Here is a 22,711-nt window from a genome sequence, read left to right on the forward strand (position 1 = left end):
GTACCGGGGATGGAACTCAGAACCTTGCACTTGTGAGGCAGGCAGCGGCACCACTGAGCTAAATCCCTGGCCCTAAATTAGGATACTTTTGATTGCAAGTAATAGGGTATCATATTACTATAGCTTCGGTAATAGAGGCTTATAATTTCACATGATAAGAAGTTCAGAAACAAGCTGTTCCAGAACTGATTTAATGCTCAGTAGTATCAGACCTCCATGTCTTTCTTTCTCCTGGGAAGAAGTTCTGTCCCAGAAGGTCCCAGCAGACTTCTCCTCTTCAGTGTTCCTCAGTGCTCAGAATTGGATACAATGCCTGCTACCAAACCACTCTCTGACAACAGTCCAGGGAAGTGGAGAGTGGAATTGTCATAGGCTGAGACAAAACCTAATTAATGCTCCAGAGGTGGGTCCTTTCCCTGAGAATATTGCCACCTCAACAGAATTATAGTTCTGTTAACAAGGAAGATTGGGGTGGGAGGAGGTGACTCCCTGGTACAACAAACAGCATTTGCTACCACACCAATCAAAAATGTGGATGGAAACAGCAAATGGTCATTTCTGACTATTTTACATATCCTGTGAAAGTCTAGAGGCACGAGTAAGGAGCAAACACAATGAGTTTGCCAGTTTGATAGAGGCGGCTTTAAATAATCATTCTCTGCTACATCCTTGACAAACATATTGTGTTTCCCCTGGTAAAAAGTACTCACTTCTCTCAGGATATCTCTATTTGGTGCCATCAGGTGAGATGTGTCTGCTTGGGTAATACTGTTTTGCAGATGCTCAGTATACATAATAATAGGATGATACAAGCACAGACAAGCCTCAGAGGGATGCCTGGTAGCATTATCTTAATCATGCCAGCTGACACTGATTTATCTTTGATGCATTAATTGTCTCACATTGAGGGAAATTAAGAGAATTTTTACTCATCAGAGCCAGGCTGCTAAATAAACTCTCAAAACAAATTTTCGCTTGTAGGAAACAATAAAGTTTCTTATTTGAGTAATTAAATATATATATTAATATAAATATATATTTTTTACATTTTGTGAAGAGGCTTTATTACACTGGGTGGCACTGTATTTTTTTATTTTAAAAAATAAGCCTTTCTACAGAGTGGCAATATTTCATAGTTGCTGAAAGCACAGCCTGTGGAACAAGTCTGGCTAGATTTGAATCCTAACTCAGCCACTTACTAGTCATGAGACTTTGAGAAAGTTGTGCCTCGGCTTTCTCATCCACAAAATGGGAACATTTACTGGGTATGAGGTTATTTTGAGGATTACATATGTTAGCATTTTTATGTTCTACAAAAATATTTGAAAGTTAAAAATATTAATATGCCTTGAATTGTGATGTGAATCTTCTGATTACTCTTTTCAGTAAAATTGAAATATTTTTTCATAAAAAGTCATTCTCTTTAGCATTCCTGTGCCACATGGCATTTTCTATTTTTTCATTTATACACAAGTACGTAAAAGAAATTATTTGATAAAATTTTAATGAGTACTTATAGTGTATTATTTCTAGACAAAAGCTTATTGAAAGTAGAAATAATTTCTTAACAGTCAGGCAGATGACACACTGTATCGTACTGTGATACTGATGAGAATGTGTTCCATTAATGGAGAAGCTGAGATTGGCAAATTCACTGTCAACATGAACATGTGTGGACAAATAAAAACTAGCTGGTAAAATTAGTGATTGTAGTAACAAATCCTAACATATGTAGATTTCTACTGGGGTATAAGATATACATTTTAATGCTTTTGGTAACTGTCTCCTAGCACTTTTATCATGAGAGGCAAGTTCTCAAGAATTAAAGATAGTGGCTCTTAGGCTTTCAGGGACATATGCCTTATAAAAGCAAAAATAGACAACAAAACACCACAAATCAAGAATAAGTAAAAGAAATAAAACTAAAACTCACAATGAGACCTATTTACATATCAGAATGGAATCGGGAGGGTGAGAGGATATTTGATGGAGCAGAATTAAGTTCTGAAGGTCAAATCTGGGTGAGTGAAGGGACTCATGAGCAGATGCAGAGGATTCCATAGCAGTGGGTCATATGGGAATTGTCATTATCCTTGTGGTGTAAATACAGACATTATAATAAAGGAACTTCCCCGAGTGTAGTTGATTTGTCATGTGAATAATACTGGGCTAGTAGGAAGTAAGTTTGAACACATATTCTAGGTCTGAGTGCTAGAAGACTTTCAAACCCAGAGAAAAAGTGTCTTAATCATAAGTATTTACCGCTAAATGTAATGCTCAAGAAGATCGTCTGAAAATGAATTTAAAAGGAGGAAACTTCAGAGTACCCAGGGAGAGCAGGAAAGATTTCCAGCAAAACTGGTATCAACTGATGGGTATCTGTGCTGCAGGAAACAATGATAATAAAATAGAACAGAAAGAATAGATGAGAGAAATACTGAAAGAAATGTGCTATTCCTAACAGTATGCACTTGAATGGATTTATGCATAAGTATTATTCACTGCTTTACATGCCAGTGTTCCTCTTTGTTAGCAGAAAATGAAATACTTTTGATTTGAGTCCACAATTTGTGTTTTAATGGAGGAATATCTGATGGTTTTAACCATACTTATTCATAGATTAATGAATAATCAAAAATAAATGTTTACTTTTCTTTCACAAAGAAAGTGAAGTACTTGAGCATTCATGTGGGGTCATGGGACATCTTCCCCTTTCTCATTTTAGAGACTCAACATATATTTTAGTTTTTAAAATTATACATTATAATAGAAGAGTATTCAGAAAGCCCCCAAGTGATCTATGTCATCTTGTTCTTATTTGGCAGAATGATATACTATAAATGAATAAGTGAATAAATAAAAGAAGGAATGAAGGAAGTAGAAGAAAAAAAGAGACTTGAAAAGATGAAATTCATGAGAAGACTTGAAGAGAATGAGAGTTACCAAAAGATATTTGGGGGAGGAACTTCCTAGTCAGGGAGAACAGCTTAGAAAACAGGCCTTATGGCAATGAGGCCCGGTGGTGCTCACCGCAAGGAGCTGGTGTGGCTGAGCAGTGTCAGGGAGGCCATGGTGGAGATAAATTCAGAAATGCAAGGTAGGGGCTACTACTTACAAAGTCTTGTAAAGACTTCAGATTTCTTTTAAGTGAATGAAGAATCACTTTATGGTTTTGAGCTGACAAGTGACATGATTTAACTTATGTTTTAAAAGGCATACTCTGGCCTTCATGTACAGAATTCACTATGTAGAAGGAGGCTGGTGTAGGAGCAGGAAGACCTAGAATAGTAAATTTTAAGTGAATGAGGTTGGTGGCTTACATAGGAGTGATAAATGGTAAGAATTTATTGGATTCTGGAAATATTTAAAAACTAGAGCCACAAGGTCCTGAGTTCGATTCTCAGTTCAAAAAAATAGAGCCATCGGAATATCTTAGATAAATTAGAGTGGGAAAGAAAGAGGTATCAAAGCTAATTCTAGAACTTTGGCTTGAACAGTTGGAAAAATGGATGTAGCATTGACTTAGGGAAGGCTACCAGTGGAGTATGTTTGGGAGGAAAATCACAAGTTTGGTTTCAGAAATGTTAACTCTGGAAGGTTGGTATTCAGGTGGTGATTTTGAACAACCAGTTAAGTATATAGTTCAAAATTTGAAGAGTAGTGTAAAGTGGCAACACTCTGGGACTTGTCAGCATTTAGATGGCTGTAAGATAGATATGAATCCAAGAAAGTGAGATCAGATAAGGAAAAGAGTGCCAAGGGCTGAGCACTGCAAAATTGTGAGTTAGAAAGAAGAAGGGAGGACTGGGAATGTGAACTTCTAGTCAGGAGGAAATTGAAACAAGTGCAGTGTCAAAAAAGGGGAATATTCAACCGTTGATCAAAAATTGAAGTAAGAGGTTATATAGAACTAGCTTCTCATTTTCTATAAAATGGTCTTGGGAAATATTTTCTTTTGTATTACCTAATAATTTGTGCATAGTAAGCCGTGAGACATTCCACTGGGAGTAGGTACAGGGAAAAACCTCTATCTTTTGAAGGATTTTGTAAATGTCCTTTAAAATAATATAGCTGGACATAGTGGTGCATGGCTGTAATCCCAGCACTCTGGGAGACTGTGAAGGGAAGATCACAAATTCAAGTTCTGCCTGAGCAACTTAGCAAATTAGTGAGACTCTGTCTCATGAAAAAGAAAAAAGGTCTAGAGATGTAGCTTGGTGCAATGATCCTGGATTCAATCCCAAGTATGATGAAAAGAAAAACAAACAAGCAAAAATCAAAACAAAACAACAACAAAATTAAACAAAAACCTAAGACTCCCAATGTACTATTTATTTAAAGAGGATTAGATATTGGAGTTTTTAGACATACATGAGGTTCAGAAAATAAGAAAATAAAGGGGTGTGAACTTTGGCTTGGATTCTCCAGAAGTTAGAGCAAATAGAGACACAAACAGGGGAAAGAGTCATTAGTGAGCCAAAAATAAGAACCATTTTTAGTACAGAAATTGTGGAGAAATTTTTCTCATGGGTGCTCATAAAAAGGCTCTGCATGTTTTAGTGGCTGGAGTAATCAATAATATCCGTATGTTATCCAGCGGTAAGTTGCATTGACTCATTTCTCATTGGTTCTTTCCTTTTGAGACCACCATATCATAAAAGAATTTTTAAAATTAGGTTTATTGTTATCTACATAGATCTATGGATAACATTAAATGTCTGAATGTTACTCTCAATCTTTTAATCCTTTTTGATTCAGTTTATATTTATGTTTAAAAATGATGTGTATTTAGCTGTGTACTCCTCTTGTAGGGGATAATGTGAATGCTTAATAAAGATAGCTCTTTGGATTTTTTTTTAACTTTCCATTTTTGAGAAGGAAAGTCAAAACAGGACATTGATCAAAAGTCAGAACAAGACATTTCCAGGAAAGGAAATGGTAGCTTTATGTGTGTGTAATACATTTAAATTTTATAGTTCCTTTCAAACTTGAAGAGTTAGCTGCTCAAGCTATATTTCCCATCATGTACTGCACCTTTACACTGGTAGTAGCAGCTATTCTTGTGACATTCTAAAGAAAGGAGATTAAATTCTCCTAGCCACTCAGTCATTAAATTACACTGTAATGTTCAGTGACGTCTTACTGGTAAACTTTACTAGTATGATACTCGTGAAATTGAGTTTGGCATAGTACTTGAACTACTACTACAGTAGAGAAAGTAAAAACTACAGAAAGAATTATCCATAGTTTTTTTTTTTTGAGGAAAAAATGTTGTTAAATGTTAAAAAACAATTTGCCAAAATACCTGTTATTTAATCATTAAAAATGTGAGCTGTTAATTTTGTTAAGAACAAATATACAATTCTAACTAGGTGATTAAAAAAACTCGAGAGCTTGGTTTTTAGTTTTGAGTAGATATTAGTAGAGTCCTGATATAGTTATTTTAAAGTACACATTTGAGTAATAATGGTAGTTCAAATCAGCATACAAACATAATATAGAAATTATATAACTCATTCATCTGTCAAGTATATATGAAACATACACAGACTATACCTGATATACTTTTTAGAGGATGGAACATCCCCCTTTATGGAAATAGTAAGGATATTGAAAAGTTATAATAAATTTACAAAATGATTTCTAATATGTCTTCTAGTTGAGACTGTATTATCATTGGGGATATGATTTTAGAAGATTACGTGAAGAAATACTTGTGAGTCAAGAAATATTAATACTAGTTTTCACAAAATGGGTATATGTTTTTATTTTTCATGAGCTCTATAGACCTTTGATTAGTATCATCTGGGACTCCTGGAACCTTCACCATGTATTTCATCATCTGGCAGTGTTCATAGCGGCTGTGGCTGGAGCTGTGTGTGATCCCTTGCTCCAATTTGGTTATCAGCTCCCAAAGTAAATGTGTCCATTACTCCAGTGGTCTACTGGAAGCATAGTCGTGGTACAGTTGGTGAAATACAGGCTGAGTTGGATGCTGCAGTGTTCACAAGGGAATAACAGTATGCACAGAATGGGGCAATGCAAATTTGGGGTAACCTAGCAATTGTTTTTTCCACTCTTGAGGAATTACATCATAGTCTACACTTTTCAGTAATTGATATCTAATTTTATTATGAAATGGATGCAGAATAATCATGTTATTAAAAGTGTTGATTAAATTGTTATAGTTTGTCTATAATTTGTGAAGAAATTTTTTCAAATATTTGCTTTAAAAATAATGCCAGTAGGCTGGGGATTTAGCTCAGAAGTTTCAATGCCTTCTGTGCAAGTGCAAGGACCCGAGTTCAATCCCTGGTACCAAAAAAACCAAAACCCAAACCAAAAACAAAATAATGCCACTAATAAGTGGTGAATTGATTCAGCTTATCTTGTTGGAGAAACCAGTACTTTCTTTATATGGATATGCTCTTGACTCTTTGAGGTGGAATTGAAATAACCATATTAAAGTACTTGATCAATCTATATTTTGCTAAATGCTCACTAAGCTTTTTAGCCTAGAATGTGATGCATATTAAAGATGAATACTATATAATTTTAAAAAATTGCTTCATTAATGTAATTTATAATTTTATATATTTTTGTTTAAAAATTTTTCTTTCTAGGAGTAGTTTTAGGCTTTCAGCTAAACTGAGCAGAAGGTTCAGAGATTTCCTACGTATCCTCCACTCGATGCATAGCTTCCCTCATTATCAACTTCTCCAACAAGAGTAGTACATCTGTTACAATCTATGAGCCTACACGGATATGCCATTATGACCCAAAGGCCATCATTTACATCATTTACATTTGAGTTCATGCTTGGTGTACTTTCTATAAATTTGGACTAATATATGGCATGAATCAACTGCTATAGTATCATGCAGATTACTTTCATTTCCCTAAAATTCTCCTGGGCTCTGCCTGTTTCTCCTTCTTTCTGACTAACCCTTGGCAAACACTTAACCTTTTTACTGTCTCCATACTTTTGCCTTTTCAGAATGTCACATATTTGAACTTTAGAATATGTAGCCTTTAAAAAACTGGCTTCTTTCATGCAGTATTATGCACTTAGGTTTCTTCTAAGTCTTCATGGATAATAGCTCATTTCTTTCTACTGCAAATAATATTACATTGTCCAGCTATAACCTAGTTTATTTTATTTTCTGATTTTTTTGGGGGGGAGAAATCCCAATTAAAATGTAAGCAGCATTTAAAAAATTGAAGATTTTCTTGTCTGTTCACTATTTTATCCCTGGGTCCTTGCAGAAAGCAGGTGGTTTCAAAACTTTTATCCCCAGTGATTGGAATGGAGATTAAAACACTCAGCAGGAATTGAAGCAAATTGAAACAAGTTCTCCCACACATATTAATTGACTTAGGAGCCACAGAGAGCTGTGTAATGTAGCATGGCTAACAGCCATTAAAAAACATTCTATGTTTCTATTTTGTGAAGAATAGAGACATGTGAGGGAAAGAGAGGATATTTTATATTCTAGTACTAATTTCAGAGTTATTGGAGCTAATATGAAGTCTGAATGTATGTTAGGAGATGGATCTAGCCCAAACACTGAGGCTGTGCTTATTCATAGATGTAAGAATTGTCCTATAACTCAGGAAGTCAGCATCCATTTGTTGAACTGCTACAGTCTTTTAAAGATAGCAGGGAAACAAGTTCTCATTAGGAAAAAAATCTAAAGAAGGTCAAGCATAGTGTTGATAGAGTATCAGTTTTGTGTTACCTGTCTTAACATTTAATTTCATTTTAGATTATGTTTATTTTCATTCTTGCCCTGTTTTAGATTGATTCCTCATAGAAGCAGAACTTAACAGGAATTCTGCTACCTGTAATTTACTCAGGAAGTGCTCTTTAGGAAAAACCTTTAATGGAGGGAATGAAGCAGGAAAGAGAAGAAAGGGAGGAGGGAAAAGTAGAGCTCAGCACAGGACGGTTGTGGTATCAGAGGAGGTCTGGCCTTGGTTTGATCCACAGAGGTGAGGAATTTGTGTATCAGCTTGGTGAGTGAGTATAAACCCCAGAAAGGGTAAGGTGGGGTCCTTTTGTACTCTTCAAATATTCAGCCATTATCTTGGGCTGTGCCTGGATGTGAGGAGGGTTAAATAGATTCTGCCAGTTAAGGGCAATTTGTGGAGCAGGAGCTATCTGGGAACTTAACACAGTTAAGATTCTACCCTTGTATCCAAAGTAGGGTTAAAGTGAGGCACTTTGAATTAGTCATGGTCTTTCAAATACTAAGATCAAAGGAGTTTGCCCAAGAACTGTTAAGAACATAGAAATTATAGCAGGATATTCTGAGTTTGTCTTTCTTTTGACACAGGTTGTATTTCCTGTAAGACAATAAAGTTATAAATGATTTAACTGGATAGAGATGGAATTTCTCTATTGATTTATATCAAAACTTATGTCACCTCATACTTTATCACCAGTTGCTTTACTTCTGATTATAGCTTTTGTCAGGCCACAGCTCATCATGTGCCTGAGGTTGGAATGCCTGGAAGTGACAGCTCTGTGATAAGAACTTGTTCTAAATCAAAAGCAGGATGGAGTTCATTTCTCTGACAATGGCTTCTTGAAATGTTTACAAGAACGAGAGTTTCAGGAATTGAGGCTCTCTGGCCTTGTGGCTTTTCTTCCTAGTAAGGAACACTGAATTTCCATAAAAATTCCTGTCTAATTTTTTAAAAAATTCTTTTATTGGTACATTTTAGGCATACAATATGTTTACATTTATCATTGGGTGCCTGTACCTGTACATGATGTATCTTGGATCTTATTTTTTTCCCCATTACCTGTGTGCACTTCACCCCCTCCACCCTTTCCTATTTACATAGATTTCATTTCCATGTTTTGTCTTTTCTCATAATTTTTCCTTTCCCTTCTTTCCTTTCCCCTTCCCCTCCTACCACCCCTACACCTTTGGACCTTTTCGTATTTCAAATTATCAATTATTCATTTTAATCATTTTCATCCTTATTTGCACTTTCAGTTTCTCGCACTAGCATCCATTTAGCTATAAATATCTCTAGTTTCTCATTCTTTATGACTGAGTAGTACTCCATTTTATTAAAAAAAACCCACATCTTCCTTATCCAGTTTCCAGTTGATGGGCACTTGGGCTGTTTCCAAGATTTAGCTATTCCAAACTGTGCCACTATAAAAATGGGTTCACATATATTACTGTGGTATGATTCTTTTAATTCTTTTGGGAAGATACCCAGCAGGGGAACACCTGTGTCAAATGGGACCTCTAGCCCTAGCTCTTTGAGGTATCTCCATACTGATTTCCATAGTGGTTGCACCAGTCTGCACTACCACCAACAGTGGAGAAGGGTTCCTTTCTCCCCACACCACTGCCAGCATTTGTTATTGGTTGATTTCTTGATAGCAGCCATTCTTTCTGGGGTGAGGTGGAATCTCAGGGTTGTTTTCATCCGGATCTCTCGAATGACCAGTGATGTTAAACATTTTTTCATATATTTGTTTGCTGCTTTTACTTCTTTGTCTGAGAAATGTCTGTTCATTTCGGATGCCTATTTTTGAATTGGGTCTTTGAATTTGAGGGGTCTGATTTTTTTCAATTCTTTATATATTCTAGATAGTAGACCTTTGTCTGAGGCACAGCTACTAAAATTTTTTCCCCACATTGTAGGTTGTCTGTTAGCTCTGTTGGTGGTTTCTCTTGCAGTGTAGAAGCTTTTTTAAAAAGATGAGATCCCAGTTGTTGATTCTTTGTGTTAGTTCCCATGCTACTGAGTTTTTTTTTTAAAGGAATAATTTTATTAAATATGCAAATTTAAGAACATTCAAGTTTTTTTTAATTACAGCATAAGACATCAGATCAATGGCAATGGCACATACGCACGTGTGCGCACACACACACACACATAGTACTACATTTACTAAACATTAGATAAGCACACTGACATACCAATGCTCAAAATAACACTGTGAATGTTTGTCCCTAAATTATTTTTATAACCTATAACTCCTAAATGGGAAACTTCTCCCAGATTTATTTTCCACAAGAAGTGTGATATACTGTCACTGATTATTTTGGAATGTGGATAAACTATAAACCTCTATAGTAGGTCCTTTTCTTCTTTGCATCCTTCATTTATGTCTTTCCAATCCACCTAAGACTCCAGTAATCATTCTTCTGAATATGATCAACATAGTCAAAACAGGATGTTGAAATCTGGATGGTTCTAGGTAAAGAACAATATCTCCAGTAAAATTCTCAATTCTATGTCCACTGTTCCCTTGAGCAGTTATCTAATTATACATAAGATGCTGTGGAGAAACTTAATAAAATATTAAGTTTTAAAATTCACCTTAGTCATGAAAGCTTCCCCTTATCAACCAGTGTGCGTGTTATTATTTTTAATCCCCAACTGTAAACATGTTACACTTAGTAAAGCACCCAGAAATTTGTGGTACCATATCATTTCCAAGGAGAATGTGTTAGGCAGGGGCAGAGGCAGAAGAAAAACCCAAAAACCTGATGATTAATGCAAAAAAAAGTTTCATGAGATATTTTTAAATGAACAATGAAATACAATTTTAAGAGATATTTTGCTCATAAAGAACATTTCCTCACTTAATGTTCATAAAAGTTATAATGTATATCTCCAGAAGAGGATAGTATTTCTTTACCTAAAATAACTGTTGAGAGCACCAGCATCAGGTTGAATTTTCCAAAAGGATATACAGCTCATAAGCTTAAGGCAACAGGAAACTAACCTTTCTGACTCATTTAACCCCTATCACATCCATTAATTTTATACCCTGAACTCGTGTCAGAGGGTAAAACTGTTCCCTCTTTTGCATGTGGTGAGAGGAAACTAAAGATCTGATTCTAGTTTGTTGAGTTCAACTCCAAGATCACGTAGTTACTCCAAATAACTCTTTGAGGCATTTCAAGTAATTTTAACTTATATTTCATAATCTGCCACCCCCCCAAATACTAAAATTTTACAATAAATTATTCATCCCTCCCTGGTCTTTAAATAACTTATGGCTATTATAAAAGACTCTTTCATTCCACCTCACAATACACAACAATAACATTAAATGAAGAACCATCATCATAAGCTCATATCTTTATGTGTATGTGTGGTTTTTTTTTGGTACCGGGGATTGAACTCAGGACCTTGCGCTTGCGAGGCAGGTGCCAGAACCACTGAGCTAAATCCCCAGCCCATAAGCTCATATCTTTAAAAAATGGATGCAACAAGGTTTCTTCTGCTGTTATTATTGAAGCTGGATTTAGGTCTAGAAGTTTATCAAGCAGATCATAAGCTTCATCAGGTACCTCATCCCAGCCTTCTAAATTGGTCTTATCATCAAAATGACTCCCACACCCATTACTATCCCCTTTATATAATGAATCTGAGGGCTGTGCTTGAGATCTTTGTATGATGTAAGAAGCTTTATGGTCAGTCTTCTCTGAAAAAGGTGTATCATGAGAAGGACCTCCGTGGGTATCACTTGCTAATTTGAGACTGTTAGAATCTAGACTCCTGAGTCTCTCGCAGAGTTTCCTCAGGTTTTGTGCTGGGACTTCTTTGCTACATAATACTGATTTGCCAAAAGTTTTAGCAGCCTGGATAGTTTCCCTGGATCCCTGAATTGTCATAATTTGAGCCAAAGCAGTTAAATCATCATTTGCTTTATAAAATGGATACCGTCAACTAAGCAGAGAAAGGAATATAACACCTGCAGACCACATGCCAATTGCTGTAGTTTGATTTGGACATTTTGTCAAGACCTCTGGTGCTCTGAATCCTGCCTGGTGTACCTGCCCTAGGGGCAACTCGCTGATGCCTTGAAAGGTAAATACCGCAAACTTTGTTTCATAGCAGTCATAGGTCAGGCTGGCTGGGCAAGAACTGGCAGTTTTCTTTGCCACACCACTATTCATAGTTTTTGTAGAAATAGCTTCTTTTTTGTTGCTAATTTTTTTGATGCTACATCCATAGTCTTTGACGTCTTTATAAGTTTCACTGCAGGGCTCTCATGTGGAATGGAGCTGTATATATTGAAATTTCTTTCTCCAAAAACAGAGCGCTGGTCAGAAAGGCCTACAGATCCCTCCTTTCCACCTTTTCCTTGTTTAATCTGAATTTGTGCATTTGTATAGGGTCTTTTGATAGAAGTTTTTGTGGTGGACTGCTGATCAAACTCCTTAGGTGCTGAGCCACTCAATGAGATCTTGTTTCCAATGAGTATGTCAGACTTGTTCTGTGAACAACTTTCTTGCTCAGCTTCAGACTGGACCGATTTGAGAAGCTCTATTTTTGTATCATGGGTTCCTTGGGCCAAAGCAAAATCTACCAAGACATACTTTTTTAGGTGTCTATTACATAAAAAATTACTGGGCTTAACATCATGGTGAACAATATCAAATTGATGAATGGATTTCAAAGCTTTGAAAAGATTAAACATATATTCTCATACTTCTTGAAAGGAAAGAGAATTCAAAATGTCCAAAAAAGACTCATGCTCCAGATATGGCATAGCAATAACAACATTACAATTTTTCCTAAAGCAGTATTTAACTTCCATGATGTTGTCTTGCCCCCTTCTCCAATTTTGTCCTTAATTGTAAACACACTACCAAGCTGTGGTACAGCTTCATAAAGTTTCTCGATGTCTTTTTTAACACCTGGAAGTTTAAAATTCTGCTCATATTTTTTAAAAGAATCATCAGTTTGAAACTGGTCACACAGTGGAGTAAAAGCCATTGGGTCATCCATCTGAATCCCCAAAGATGCCTCCATCACAAAAAAAGGTTTAAGGGATTAGGACTTCCATGGCTCCCCAGTTGCCTGGGTCGCCGCCTCCAGAGCTCCCCACTTAGCGCTACTGGGGTTTTGTTCATAAAGCCTTTTCCTATGCCAATGTCTTCAAGAGTTCTACCTAACTTATCTTCCAGCAAGTTTAGTGTTTCTGTCTTAATATTTAGATCTTTAATCCACTTTGATTTTAGTTTAGTGCATGGTTATAAGTATGGGTCTAATTTTAATCTTTGGCAGGTTGAAATTCAGTTTTTCCAACACCATTTATTAAATAGGCTATATTTCCTGCCTGAGGAGGGTTGGTTCCTTTGTCAAAGATGAGGTGGCTGAGTATGTCTGAAGTTGTTCCTGCATCTTCTAATGTATTCCACTGATCCTCAGGTCTGTTCCTTTGCCAGTACCATGCTGTTTTTATCACAATAGCTTTGTAGAATAGTTTCAAGTTTGGGATTGTGATACCCCCAGCCTTGTCTCTGCTGCCTAGAATTGCTTTTGCTATTCTAGGTCTCTTCTGGTTCCAAATGAATTTTTGGATTGTTTCCTCTAGTTCTGTGAAGTATATTGCTGGAATTTCAATTGGGATTGCATTAAATCTGTAGAGTAGTTTTGGAAGTATGGGCATTTTCATTATATTGGTTCTTCCTACCCAGGAACAGGGGATATCTTTCCATTTTCTTATATTCTCCTCAATCTCCTTTTTCAGAGTGCTGTAGTTTTCAGTGTAGAGGTCTTTTGCATCTTGTTAGATTGATTCCTAGATATTTCATTTTTTGGGATGGTATTGTAAAAGGAATTGTTTCCCAATTCTGCTATTTGTGTATAAGAAGGCTATTTTTTTTTTTTTTTGAGTGTTGACCTTATATCTAGCTACTCTACTGAATCTGTTAATTAGGCCTAGAAGTATTTTGGCCGAGTTTTCTGGGTCTTCTATGTAGAGTATCATAGCGTCGGAAAATAATGACAGTTTAACTTCTTCCTTTCCTATCTTTATTCCTTTTACTTCTTTCTCTTTTCTAATTGCTGTGGCTAATGTTTGCAGAACTGTATTGAACAGGAGTGATGATAGTGGGCATCCTTGTTTTGTTCCTAATTTTGGAGTGAAAGTTTTCAGTTTTTGAACACTTAGTATGATATTGGCTGTTGGTTTTTCATAAATAACCTTAATCAGGTTGAGATAAAGACCTTCTATTCCAATTTTCTGTAGCTTTTTTTTTTATATCATCAATGGGTGTTGGATTTTGTCAAATGCCTTTTCTGCATTTATTGAGATGATTATATGTTTTTTTTCCTTGACTCTGTTAATATAGTGTATTACATTTATTGATTTATGAATGTTGAAACATCCTTGAATCTCTGGGATAAATCCAACTTGGTAAGGGTGTATGATCTTCTTGATGACACTCTGTATTCCGTTTGCCAGTATCTTGTTGAGGATTTTTGCATCTATGTTCATTAGGGAGATTGGTCTGTAGTTCTCTTTTTGGATTGGCTCTTTCCCTGGTTTTGGAATCTAAGTGACACTTGTTTCCAGGAATGAATTTGGAAGCCTTGCTTCCCTTTCAATTTCCTTGATGAGTTTAAAGAGTAATGACGATAGTTCTTCTTTAAATGTCTTGTAGAATTCAGCAGTGAAACCATCAGGACCTGAGCTTTTCTTTGTTGGTAAATTTTTTATTACATTTTCAATTTTACTCATTGTAATTGGGGTGTTTAGAATTTCTATATCTTCTTCATTTAACTTTGGCAATTCATATGTATCTAGGAATCTGACCACTTCTGTGTTTTCCATTTTATTAGAGTACAGTTTCTCAAAGTAGTTGATGATCCTCTGGATTTTTGGTGGGTCTGTTGTGACTTCACCTTTTTCCTTCTTAATTACATGGATTTGAGCCTTTTCTTTCCTTTTTTTTGATAAGGTTGGCTAAAGGTTTATCAATTTTATTTATTCTTTGAAAAATCAACTCTTTGATTCATTGATTTTTTTTTTGTATTGTTCTCTTAGTCTCCATTGCATTGATTTCTGCTCTGATCTTTATAATTTCCTTTCTTGTATGAGCTTTGGGTTTGTTATGCTCTTCTTTTTCTAGGAGCTTAAGGTTCTGCATTAGGTTATTTATCTGAGTTCTCTCTGTTTTCCTAATATGGGCATTCACTGCTATGAATTTCCCGTGTAGAACTGCTTTCATTGTGTCCCATAGATTCCTGTATGCTGTACTGGCATAATCATTTACTTGTAGAAACTGTCTGATTTCTTTTTTAACTTCCTCTGTGACCCATTGGTTGTTCAGGAGGTTGGTATTCAATTTCCATGTGTTTGTGGGAGTTTTGCAGTTTCTTATGTTTTTGTTTTGGTACCGGAGATTGAACTCGGGTCCTTGCGCTTGTGCAGCAGGTGGCGAAACCACTGAGCTAAATCCCCGGCCCGGTTTCTTATGTTATTGACCTCCAATTTTATTGCACTATGGTCTGATAATATACAGAAGGTAACTTCAATTCTTTTACATTTACTTAGACATGTCCTATAAGCTAGCATGGGGTCTATTTTTGAGAATGACCCATCTGCAGGTGAAAAGAATGTGTATTCTGATTTTGTGGGCTGGAACACTCTGTAAACATCTATTAAGTCCATTTGTTCAATAGCTTGGTTCAGTTCTAAAATTTCGTCGTTAATTTCTTCTCTAGATGATCTGTCTATTTGTGACAGTGGGGTATTGAAGTCCCCACTACAATTGTATTAATGCTTATTTGATTTTTCATGTCCATTAATATTTGTTTTGTATAGTTGGGGGCATTCATATTTGGTACATATATATTTATGATTGTCATCTCTTCCCCTTGGATTGTTCCTTTCACAAGGATGCAGTAACCATCTTTGTCTCTTTTAATTAGTTTTGGTTTGACATCTACCTTGTCTGCAAATAAGACTGCTACCCCTGTTTTTTTCTGAGTTCCTGTCACATGGAGAACTGTTTTCCATCCTTTTACTTTCAGTCTATGAATTTCTTTTTGAGTTAGGTGTGTTTCTTGTATACAGCATATTGTTGGATTTTGCTTCTTAATCCAGTCTGTCAGTCTATTTCTTTTGATTGGTGAACTGAGGCCATTAGCATTGAGAATTATAATTGATAGATATTAGCTCATCCTTGTCATGATGTTTTGCTTTTGTTGGCTCTTTTCTCATTTTTTTCCCCCTTTCCCTTTAGTGTCTTACCTTGTGTGGTGGCTTCGCTCTGTTGGGCCTCATGGAGTTGTGACCTTCATTGTCTTTTTCTAGGATATTGCTTAGAATTGTTTGGAGTGCTGTTTTGGTGTTCATGAAATTTCTCAGGTGTTCTTTGCCATGGATGTATCTAATTTCCCCATCGATTTTTCTTTTTTTGGTATTGGGGATCAAACTCGGGTCCTTGTGATTGAGCAGCAGGTGGTGAAACCACTGAGCTATATCCTCAGCTCTCCCCAATGATTTTGAAGGATAATTTTGCAAAAAATTTGAAATGCTTCACAAATTTGAGTGTCATCCTTGAGCAGGGGCCATGCTAATCTTCTCTGTATCGTTCCAGTTTTAGTATATGTGCTGCCAAAACAAGTACTCCTGTCTAATTTTTAACCACATCCAAAATACCTTGTTTTTCTTTTATTGCTTTAGTCTCATTATAGTCAGTTCTTCGTGGTGACTCTGTCATTCACCATTAGCTGTACATTTGTTACTTATAAAATTCTGATAATGCCAACAATTAATCAGTGGTAACCATTACACTTTTTCAAAGGGTGGTTCCATTTTAAGCCTCCAAGTTTATTTTATTTTCCAATGTTTCAAATTTTTAAAAATCTTTTAAATATATATTGAGGTTTGTTAGTCATTCTATAATCTGTTTAGAGGCTGGAAAGTGTGATACTGTTATGGCACCTTAGTCACAACTGTCATAGTATGTATTTATTACATAATGATTAGATGTCAATTATGTGTAAATTAGTTAAAAATATAACCATATTATGGATATTTAGACATTAAGAAAAAAACTAGTCATTATAATCTTCCTGTTCATATCATGTGTTATTTTTTTCTATTCCAAGATTATTTTATTCCTTATAGTTGTAACAAGAATTTGTACAAGTATATAACTTACTTTAACACAAATCACAGCCCATGTTATATATTATCTACAATCCCTATTTGAAAATTATCATTCTTGGCTTCCAGCCCGCTGTTCCACTACTCCCAGCATAGAGGAAGGCACTTCTGGGCCACCATTCCACTGCTCCCAGCCCAGAGGTAGGCGCTTCTGGGCTGTCATTCCACTGCTCCCAGCACAGAGGAGGTGAGCCATGTGGGTGCCAACAGCACCCCTCCCCAGTCAAAATTAGAAGATATGTAAACAAGTCCCCAAACCAGACTTCCAGATCACCTACAGCAACCCCAAAGGGAAATAAGATGGAACACTCTGATACTCAACCACCTGGACTCCCTGAACTGGCAAGAAAAGTGGACCTGGAAAAAATGAAATCAGAAATAATTTCTCAGATAACAGCAGAGATTGTGTCCATAGTGCAAGACATGATTAATAAATCTAGAGAGGACACAGATAAAAAATAGAGGACCTGTGGAACATGATGGAATCCCAACATAGGAAAAAAATGGAATCCATAAAACAGATACAAACATTTCCAGGAGATTAAAAACTCCATTGAAAGTCTATGCAGCAGAATGAACCAATGTGAGGACAGAATTTCAGATATAGAAGATAAGATTGCAATTAGTGACCAGGAAAAGAAAAATTGTTTTAAAATTTTAAGGGTCCACAAGAAATCAATCCAGCAGATGCTAGATGATGCAAAGAAGAATAATATAAGAACATAAGAATAATGAAGAAACAAGAGAGAGTGCAGACAACATAAAAAACTGTTCACAGAAGTGATGGCAGAAAACTTCCCAGCAGGGGAAAAGAACGTGACATACAGATAAGTGAGGCATATAGGACTCCAATTAGCCTTGATCAAAAAAAAATCTACATGTAGGCATATAATTGTTAAGATTCCAGAAACTCAACAAAAGAACAAAGTTCTGCAAGCAGTTAGAGAAAACAAACAAATCACATACAAATGAAAACCCATCAGAATCACAGCAGACTTCTCAATGCAAACTCTCAAGGCAAGATGAGCTTGGAGTGACATATTCCAAGCCCTAAAGGACAACAGCTTCCAACCCAGATTGATGTATCCTGCAAAACTATCTTTCAAAATTGATGGAGAAATAAGATACCTTCTTGACAAAGAGCACCTGAGGAAATTCATGAATACCAAACCAGCATTCCAAAAAATTTTAAACAATATCCTGGGAAAGTCAATGAGGATCACAACCCCAGGAATCCCAGCAGAATGAATCCATCAGGCACAACATGAAATTAAATGCAAAGGGGGAGAATCCAACAGGAAGAAAAAGTCATGACCATAATAAGTCAATATGTATCAGTTATAACCATCAATGTTAATGGTCACAACTCACCAATGAAAAGAAATAGACTGACAGAATGGGTCAAGAAGCAAGATCCAACAATATGCTGCATAAACAAGAAACACATTTAATTAAAAAAGAAACTCATAGACTGAAAGTTAAAGGGTGGAAAACAATACTCCGTGCAACGGGAATCCCCCCAAAAAGCAGGAGTAGCTATCCTCTTTGCAGATCAAGTGGATTTCAAACCAACACTGATTAAGAGAGACAAAGGACACCACATCCTTGTAAAGGGAACAATCCAAGAGGAAGAGATGACAATCATAAATATCTATGCACCAAACACTAGTGGGCCCAACTACATAAAACAAATACTAATAGATATGAAAAATCATATAAGCACTAATGTTGCTGTGATTTCTTCTCTGTCTTATTTTATTTTTGTTTATTTCAATAGGGAGTGAAGGAAACAGTAGTTAGATGCTTCTGTCAAAATTACGTTTTCTCTAGAAGTACAGTATCATTTTTAATGTCTACATCATAGCTACACTTGGATATACTTAATATTTAATTTGCTTTTACATTTAGATTGTGTTTGCTGTTTGTATAAATCATGTTTTTCTAATATGTAAAATTTTGATGCAACAGATTTGTTTTTCTTTGGTAACCTTTTTTTTTGTTGGAAGTATCCAGTAATTGCTTGTTTCCTGCAATTTACCTAAATGGCAAATTCTTCAAGGAATGAGATTTGTGCTTTCTTAGTACAACCTGATACACCCCCAAAAACAAAAAGTACTGTTATCAAGAGAATGAATCAATTGTCTGGAGTTGCAACTAGGATGCAAATCTGTCCACTGGAGCTCTGGAGAGTTAGCTCTAACTGTGGTGTTATTGCAAAATCCGTTATTCTCCTGACCTCTCCAGCTGGAAATCCCTTCTCATTCTCAGTCATCAATTTTGGACAAGAGAGGTGTGTGCCACTGTTTCCAAAAGCTTGGGCTTGTAGGTCACTCATCAGACCAGCGATCACTGACCCTTCAGCTACAATGCTTGGCATCACACACATAACACAGAAATTTCTGTTCTTCTTGTGGCATTAAAAATTGTGCAATCTCAGTAGTCTCACAAAAATGAAATTTTGTGAAGAAAATACTCTGACCTCCTGTATTAGCCTACTTTTAAAAATCGCATATGAAATGTGCATTCCCTAAATCCCATAGTGCTGTAACTATAGCAAGAAATAAATTGCCTATCTGAGTTCTCTTAATTCCCCAAAGATTTGCAGAGATTCAGAATGCCCATATTTTTAAACTTTTCAGGGACTTCTATCATTTCATGCATCTCCCAAGGCTTATTGTGTCATGTAATGTACACCAGTCCTTCATTTGATGTATTACCATCTGCAGATTGCAGCATATGTTTTCTGTGCCTATTCTATCAAAATGAAAAGATCAGAGAAGAGAGAGCTTTTCCCTAATGGTTTGCTTATGTTCATTTATGATTTGTTGTTAGAATCTAACACCAACTAGGTCCTTCCCCGCCCCGCCCTGGAATTTATTTTACTGTTTTCTATGTGCTTAGTTGTGTGATGTTTATATTAAAATGTGTTAGAAATCTCAAGCATGAAAATTGTGGAACCAGAAACTATTTGGAGGAAAAAAAAAGTGTTTAGGAATGGGATAGATCCTTTATCTGATATTAGATTTTCTCTTTTAGTTTGGGGTACAACAGGGGTGATAGAGATGATGGGCCTTTATATTCCTTGAGTGCTCTAGGGGCAAAAGGTTTCTCAACTCATCTTATCCAAGTCTCTCTTGAGGGTAAGACAAAAGAAAAGAATTTGGGGGCCCATCTTTATTAGTGTCTGGACATGTTCCTCTGCCAGTGTTTGTCCTCTGTGTCCTTATTCTTTAGAATCTAGCAGGGAACCAATGAATAAGCTGAGGATTAAAGCTGAGAATTTTGAGGATTCAACATCTTGGCCCATATTGTATCTATCTAGAAATGTTCCCATATGACAATTTAAAACTGTAGAGATCTGCAACTTTAAGGTCACATTAAGTTCTTTCTATAGTGGGGCTTCTTTTCACATACCATCTTAAAAGACAGCTCTTACCTTTAGTTCCTGCTCTAAATAAGTAGAAGATCTTGTAGTCAGTTTTACTATAACTCAGAAAAACTTGGGATCCTGATGAAGTTTCTTTTCCATTAATTTTGTTAGATGAAATTATTGAAAATAATTTTTCCTTTCCTTTATCTAAGAGTTTTCTGAATTTATGTGGAGTAGAAGTCATTTAAGGGTCATTTCAAACTCTCAGACTATGATTCATCCCTCCCCAAATTTCTCTTAAAATACTGCCAAGATTAACCACACATATTCTTAGGTGGACTTAATAAACAGACTAAACATAAACAGTTTCAAATAGTGTTCACTGACAAATTTAGATCTGAGACAAATTTGGGATTCTGTAGGGTATTTTTCTTTGCCATTATATCAACTGAACTTTTAGGTAATTAACAAGATTCTCCTTCAAGTGGAAGGATTAGGGCAAATTTATAGAACATGTTTGTTATCTGTATCTCTTAATGGATGGAATGATATAATAATCCTGCCTTTCTCCTTGAGAATGGTCTCTGTAACCAGACAAATGTGCTTGTAATTAGTCCAAAGATATTTTGTGATAATAGCTTTGTGAAATGTCAAATGATGGAAATTTGTTTTTGCTTAGGACTCTTTTGATTTCTTAGATTATACTGTAACATGGAAAGCTCATGTTCTATTGGCATCAACTGATGGTAAGTTTTTTGTGTTGCCTGGAATCTAGTCTACTTCTGTTTTCAATACCACCAATCTTATTTGCTTGCCTACATTCAGAGGAACTATTTTATCACTCATTGGACAGATTGAGAACAATGTGGCCTTGGTCTTTTCTTAATAGCATTGTTCTAGATCTGTGGAGATTTAAAAATGATTTAATACCATCCATGCATTTTCTGATTTTAGAAAATATTGAATTGGCTTTTATTCCTAGAGATGTTGGACCATGAAGGTACAGGAAGGTCAAAAAGAGGGTAATGGGCAATTATAAGCAAGTTCATAGCAACACTATTCATAACAGTCTTAAGTTGGAGTAAACCTAAATGCCCAGTAGATGGATAAATTGCTACCTACTCAGACAATGGAATACAACTCAACAACAATTTAAAAAGAAAATATATAAATTTAAAAATATAATAGCATGGATGAAGCTGAAAAATATAATGTCAGGTAAATGGACCTATAAACAGAAAATATATACAGTACAATGTCATTTCAATTTCTCAATCAAAATCAAAATTGATTTTGTTAACACTTGAGATAATATTTACAGTTAGCTGTTTCTGACTTGAAGGGGACTTTTGGGAGAATCTAGTAGTTGGTGATGCTCCTTCTAGGGGCTTGTTTAATGGAAGTATTCACTCTGTGAAAATACATTGAGCTAAACTTTATATCTGGGCATTTTCTTTTGTTATACTCCCATAAAACTTTTGCATTTCAAAGAAGGGAAGAAGGCTCATCAATGGTACTATAAATTGTGGTTGGATAGGAGGGGTAAGTTTTGATGCTCCATTGCATAGCAATGACTATGTATATTGGTAATGTACTGTACAGTTCAAAAAAAACCTAAAAGAAAGTATTTTGAATGTTTTACCACTAAAAAGGATAAATGTTCAGTGAGACAGATGTGTTTACTCTGACTTAAATAGTATACAATGTATACATGTACTGAAATACCATATGTATTTCATAAATATGGGTTACCTCTATATATTAGTAAAAATAAATACCTGAAGAAATAAAATTTAAAAAAAGAAAGCAAGGATAGAATTAAGGAAGAAAGAAGGAAAGAAATAAAGTAAGAAAAAAGAAAGAAAAGAGTGATGAGGAGCCAAAGGCAGTGTGTCAACTCTTAATATCATCTTTCTTACACATACACTGTTACTATTGTGTGTGTGTGTGTGTGTGTGTGGTGACATTTGAACCTAGGGCATCATGGATGCTAGGTAGGTGGTCTAACACTGAGCTACACCCCCAGTCCAGCATTATAAGTTTAACAAGTGTCTTTTTGTTTGAAAGAAATATATATCTAGTCCTTTTCAGATATCACATTATTTGAAGTTGCTTTTGTTTTTGATGACTTCTTTAGAGAGAAGTTGTGTTGCTGTTGAGCCCAAATAGCATAAGACGAGAAATAGGGATAATTCTTTAGGAGCCCATCTATAATTAGAAATAGGTTAGTAACAAGAAACCACTAATCTAGACTAATAATTATACTAGCTTTTCAGCCTTTATTTCCTGGATAATCCTTGATTTTTATATTCTTACTAAATCCCCTTTTCTGAATGTAATTGAACATGTATTCATTATTAGCTTGTTAGAAAGAAGGAGAGAGAATCTTTGCA

At 35.6% G+C, this 22,711-nt stretch overlaps 1 non-coding gene and 1 pseudogene across 1 annotated transcript; both read right to left on the minus strand.

Moving 5' to 3' along the window:
* Positions 1–8,487: 8,487 nt before the first annotated feature.
* On the minus strand, positions 8,488–12,798 carry LOC101696490 (cell division cycle 7-related protein kinase pseudogene; annotated as a pseudogene).
* A 3,501-nt stretch (positions 12,799–16,299) lies between these two features.
* On the minus strand, positions 16,300–16,406 carry LOC147826764 (U6 spliceosomal RNA). Its single transcript, XR_015438762.1, has one exon. It is a non-coding gene; the product is annotated as a U6 spliceosomal RNA (small nuclear RNA).
* Positions 16,407–22,711: the final 6,305 nt, after the last annotated feature.

This window comes from Heterocephalus glaber, unplaced genomic scaffold, assembly GCF_053883595.1.
Source record: "Heterocephalus glaber isolate CG9 unplaced genomic scaffold, H.glaber_assembly_v1.0 deba00001461, whole genome shotgun sequence".
In the NCBI taxonomy this organism is placed as follows: Eukaryota; Metazoa; Chordata; class Mammalia; order Rodentia; family Bathyergidae; genus Heterocephalus; species Heterocephalus glaber.